The sequence below is a fragment of the Scleropages formosus genome, chromosome 20 (assembly GCF_900964775.1).
Source record: "Scleropages formosus chromosome 20, fSclFor1.1, whole genome shotgun sequence".
In the NCBI taxonomy this organism is placed as follows: Eukaryota; Metazoa; Chordata; class Actinopteri; order Osteoglossiformes; family Osteoglossidae; genus Scleropages; species Scleropages formosus.
The window spans coordinates 1102894-1108787 of NC_041825.1; positions in this window are offsets into that span (position 1 = coordinate 1102894).

A 5894-nucleotide genomic window follows, 5' to 3' on the forward strand; every position below is an offset into this window, starting at 1 on the left:
AAGCTGCGGCCTTTAGAGGCGCTCCGGGGGGGCGGGGTTAGTGGGCGCGGCGCGAGGCCACTCCCGGGTGGGCGGTGCTCAGCCGGTGGGAAAGAAAGAAAGAAAGAGTCGGTCCCGATTTCGTGTTTTTATTAAGGATAAATACCGTAGAGGAGGGCGGCAGTTACACCTAAAGCAGAGTGATGACGCGTAACTTTATTACATTTCAGTGAAACCTTTTAAAGGTAATAAGTGATCTCTTTACTAAGTGTGTGTTAGTGTACAGGAACTTTTCAGGTATTGAGAGAACCCAGAAATACTCACATTTATCTGATGCTTTTCTCTCCAAGCCCATTTTACAATGAAAGGTACTGCCGCTTTTTTACCCATTTCCACAGCTGTGTAATTTTATTGGAGTTACTTGGGGTAAGTACCTCGCTCAAGGATCCTAAAGCTGGAGGCGGGAATTGAACCTGTGACCGTTGGAGCCGAAGGCAGAAGCCGTAACCGCTACACTACCTACTGCCCCAAATATTGCTACAGATGTTCAAAGGAGTGGGGTGGGGGGTTTTGCATTAGCTTTACTTCAACATTGTTTTAACAAAAAAAAAAAACTAAAACAAAAAATTCGCAGGAACGTTATCAGAATTCATCTATCCTGCATTTTATGCGCCTACTAAAGTGGAAAGTAACAACCGAGGGTCACTTAAGAATCACGCGTCTGCAACCATGTCTCTCTTTCTCCTAATGTAATGCAGTCATCGCACTTCTCCGAGATGTACGTCGCTGTGGAGAAAAGCGTCTGCTAAGCGAATAAATGTAAATGCAAACATCACGCCTGTATATAAAACGTTAAAAGCCAAATACCGTAGCGCTGCACTCTGGGTTCCATGGGCCCAAGCAGGACACGCGGACAGCGTTCATTACGAGCGTTCACTGGAACAGTGACACAGCGAAAGGTATAGATGCCCCTACGAGGAATTAATGCTCTCGCTCCAACGAGCCCTTTCCCTCCAGGAGTTGCACCACAGCTTGTTTAACCTTCTTCAAGATTTCTTCCTCACACTGTTCAGCAGACACTGAATCCTCGTATTCCCCGTGAGTCCCCTCCACGGTTTAACAACTATTTCACAATTTACCCACAATTCTCAACTATTTACAATAAACATCTTTTCCAGCTCGAACACAACCCCCTCACTGAGGCGTGTTGTTACGTTACATTCTTTCGTTTGTCATAAGCTTTCAGAACATTAGCAAACAAAAATGTTATCGAGGCCTGTTGCTTGTATTCTGGTACAAGTGCATATAAAACAAATACTGGTTAATACATGACTATCAATAAGGGTTATTAATTTCTCAGATGATGGCATAATTCTAAATTTCTGTTTTGTTATTTGCAGTTAAATATGAACACACACACACACATTGGCTGAAACCGCTTTTCCCAACCTTAAAGACAATATATGAATAAGCAGTGGCAAAATGCATCGAGTCAGAAGTCTGAGTACACTTGGAAAATATTCGTGCGGCACAAAGCGGACAGAACAATGAAAGCAAAGCAACCAACCCGTGTCCCGCATCTCTAGGAACTGCTGCCGAGGAGCTTAATCTCAAAATCGAGATTAAGAAAAAAAATCTCGTATCTACCGAACGGCCCGAGAGCGGACGTTTCTGCCATTCTTTGATACACATCAATACTAGACAGTTATATCCAAACACATAGAAGAGGTTCATTGAACAGAATGCCCCCCCACTCCCCACGATGGCACTCCTTGCATGGTGCCCCTTGAGCAAACTGTGCTCTGAAACCCAAGACTGCAGGCAGATGAACCGGAAGTGTGCAGGACAACAGAAAAATGCCCAGACATCTCTGCTCCATGGTGGTCCAAAGCAAGAAACGGGCAAATGAACGATGGGCCACAGACCAAGGAAGAAGGAAAAGAACTTTTCTAATAAAAAAAAAAAAAACTAGACATTTCACCTATTAACCTCTTATAAGGAAGAACTTCTAAATTCAGCAGACCTTGCGGTGGCAAAGTCCGTATGACTCTAACAGAAACCAAATAAATTGTAATTAATTAAGCCAAGAGAATAATAGGTTGAGGAGTAAACATGACCAGCATCACCTGCCTTTCGCCAACCGGAGTTAAAGGAAATACACCGATTTCATAAAAATCAACACACTTTTTCCACAAAAGCACTCATAAGAGACCTTTTTTTTTTTCTTTTTTGGATGGTAGCATTAGTAGCATCACGTTGTGCTACAGTTGAAATTAGATGGTTTTCTAAATTCTTGGCCAAAAAAAACCCCATATACTAAATTACTACAACTACCCCATATATAAAGGCAGCTGATAACATGATGGTTAGAGCTGCTGCTGACACATTCAAAGGTTGTAGGTTCAAATCCTGCCTATTGCTGTAGTACCCTTGAGCTACTTACTTACCCAGCTGAAAATAAAAGTAACTGTAGTACCTTAACATTGTAACTTTGTAGAAAACTGTCAGCTAAATGTAAACTAACTTCATGCGTAGAATATAAAACCAGTATAGAACAAAGCGTGCAGAAGCTGGTTCAGTATCGATAACTGTTCGTTCTAATGCAGGGTCCCGGTGGTCCAGAGTCCATGCCGGAAGCATAGGGCACCAGACCAGCTAGGGTGCAGGTTGGGTGGGCCACCACTGCAGTGCAGCTCTTGTACAAAATTAATAGGAAAAAGTAACAATCCTGCTACGGAAAGAATGAGAGGGTTACGCATGGCGTACATTCATATTTCCTGTGTTCTTGGATCGCACTGCCGCTGTGTCGCGCAATCCTTCTCGTGCCTTGTTTCTGGTTGTCGCTGGGTGAATGGCAAAGTGAAATGCTCGGGCATGTCACAACAACACACACAGTTGTCTTCACAAACAAGAGCAAATGACAATGTACAAGGGTGACATGATGAAACACTTGTTTCGAACGATGTGTCGTGGCAGGTCCTGGGACAACGCCTCAACTCTGTTTTCAAGTCTGCTCGTATTCATTAATAGGGCTTACAATGAAATCATAGTCACATTTTTTCCAGTTGTTTAAATGTTTTCCTTCTGTGCTACTTAATATTTTTTAACTCCCCACTTGAGCAGGTGAAAATTCTTAACTTTTGATTAGAACCAAAAGTCTGCAATACAAGATCCTTGGAGAAAATACAAGTCTGATTGTGTATTTCAGTTTGAACTCGAGAAGGTAACGGACTCCATTCCTCTTCCAGCCCTGAAATTATCAGTAACGTACAGTATGAATAACTGGCAACATCTAACCTGCTGGTGTGCAGTCTGTTGGGCGTATCATGACGGACTTTTAGTACGCAGCTCCAGGAAGGAGTTACGTAAGGAGTGACGTTACTCGGGACTCGTGGTGCCTCCACAGTGCAGCCAGCGTGGAATGTGTGTGTGACACACAGCTTTTGAATGCTGACAACTTTGGTGCACCAAGCTATAAACGAGTAAGACCACCAGAATGACAGACCCAGAAGAAACTTGGGTCTCCAGGTTTTCAACATATTAAATAACCATTTTCTCTACGTTTCTACTTTCAAATAAAGACTCGAGATCATGTCATATTCAAATATTCATACATCATATTCTCAAATAGCATCTTCATGTAACAGCAGATTTTACTGACAGTCACTTCATTCCACCTCTTTTATAGAATTAGAAATTATGGCAGAATGCTGTGATGTACATTTTAAGGGCAAAACCAACAAATATTTAGCATTCCATGCTTGGCACAGCAGCAAGAAAAAGTTTGTGAACCTGTTGGAATTACTCACATTTTGGCATTAATAACTCATAGAATGTTTGTCTATTGCTGTAACCGAGTTGAAGATCAAACACCATTGTCTTTACTAATTGTTCTTCATCTTGTCAATATGTTACCTTGCAAGTGCACATGCAAATATTGTTTGAAATGCTACTTTCAGTTGAGTACCATCCAAGTTTTTTCTAAGTGGTTTGATGGCCAGTTGACTCATTCAGGGCAATCAGTGAATTTGACATGTATGCATGTATACACAATCCTTCACAAATTTTATGCCAGTTTGCCTAATGACTTTTCAGGCTGGTTTACAATCACACCAAACACTGAGAAATTAATGACTAGATACAGAATTGTGGCATTTTATAAGTTACAGTATTCCACAAGTAGTTTGAGAAGAGATACTTTGTTCTCCATGAACACGGAAAGAACAGAAAACTCAAAGCAAAATCTTGCATTTCCTGAATTACATCAAGGACAAGTTTTAGTTATATTTCAACTGTCTTTCACCATCTTGAGTATTTTTTTTTTTTAAATGGTGTGTCAACTCTCACCATAGATATGGATCTTTTTTTGGTAACATGAACATTGACTTGTGCAATTTCACAGAACAGGGAGTAGCTTATTCCCTGTATGGCTTCACCCACTCTTGGGCAATGTCAGGATAAGGTAAGGGTTATTCAGAGAATGTGGAATTCCAATGCCACTTGTGGGGTCATTGTGAGGCCACACCTTTTGTACCGTTTACTTAAACATGTACCTTTCTGCCGCTCATGAGAACAGATCTGCAACAGGAATGATGTGCTGTAAATTGCTTAACTTCTCCCAATATTGCTTACAAAAGCTCAAAAAGAGAGGTACAAGTACATCAACACTGGGGACTGTGGTCAGAGTTCCAGACTGGTTCCTCACGTACAAAATTACAATTACAATGTAAGACATTTGTAATTGATGTACATAAAGCCGGACAATGCTGCACATAAGTGCTCACACAAATCTAGTAGGGTATCACCTGCAAATGCAAAGCATATTCATTATACATAGTTCTTGCAGAAATTATTCTACCTCTTGAAAATTTTCACAATATTCATTGTTCACCATTTCTCACTGTTAAGGGTAAAGTTCTTTTTGATGAAAAAAAATCCCCAAGGCTTTTTTTTTCTAAGAATGATCTAATAGCCTCCCCTCCTCCTCCGGCCTTACGCCCTGTGTTGCTGGGAAGGCTCCGGCTCCCCGCGACCCCGTATGGGACAAGCGGTTCAGAAAATGTGCGTGTGTGTGATCTAATAGCCTACTACACTGTTTATGACTTACATGATAGCATTCGAAAGAGGACTGACAGTGATCTAAAACCAAATAATGACGCCATTATTTTTTTCAGTTGCCTGATATCCAGTACCTCTGTAATGAAATTATATTGCAAATACTCATTAGCAGATATAGGGTACCAATGTCCAAAGTTCTTACGTAGCAATCAAAGGATCAGGGTTCAAATCCTACTCCTGTTGTAGCTCCATGATCAAGGCCCTTACCCTGAACTGACAGTAAAATTTACCCTCCATAGAAATGAGTCAATGTTTGTAAAAAGCATAGTGTACAAACCTGAGGTCAGCGGACTTGGTCAAAGGCTTCCGCTAAATAATGGTAAATCATAATAAATCAATCCTTTAAACAAAACGAAAAGGCCCGACAGGACATAAGGTGCAAAATAATGATGAATTTGACAAATAATTGGCAATATTTTTGGAATATTGGAATGGAATATTTATGAGCACTGCTGGTCTGTGAAATGGTGGGAAACGCCAGTCTGAGGGCCATGGAACAGTACATTTAATTATACCAGAAGCATTATTTGTCAGCTGAAGTAATTATTTGAATGTTACCTCAGCCAATATTTGGCACAAGGTACGAATGACCGGAACGACCCAATTTTATCAAGCTCTAACAAAAGGAGACCATCGCCCTCTGTAGGCCCTCCATAAAACTGCAGGGCTTTGCTACAAATGGAGGAGAAAAAAATATCGCCACTGTAACTCCCGTATGAGCTTTGCATAAAGGTAAACCAAAAATACCATAATATCCTTAAGTTCTTTTACTCAAATATTAAATTATAAAAACTTCA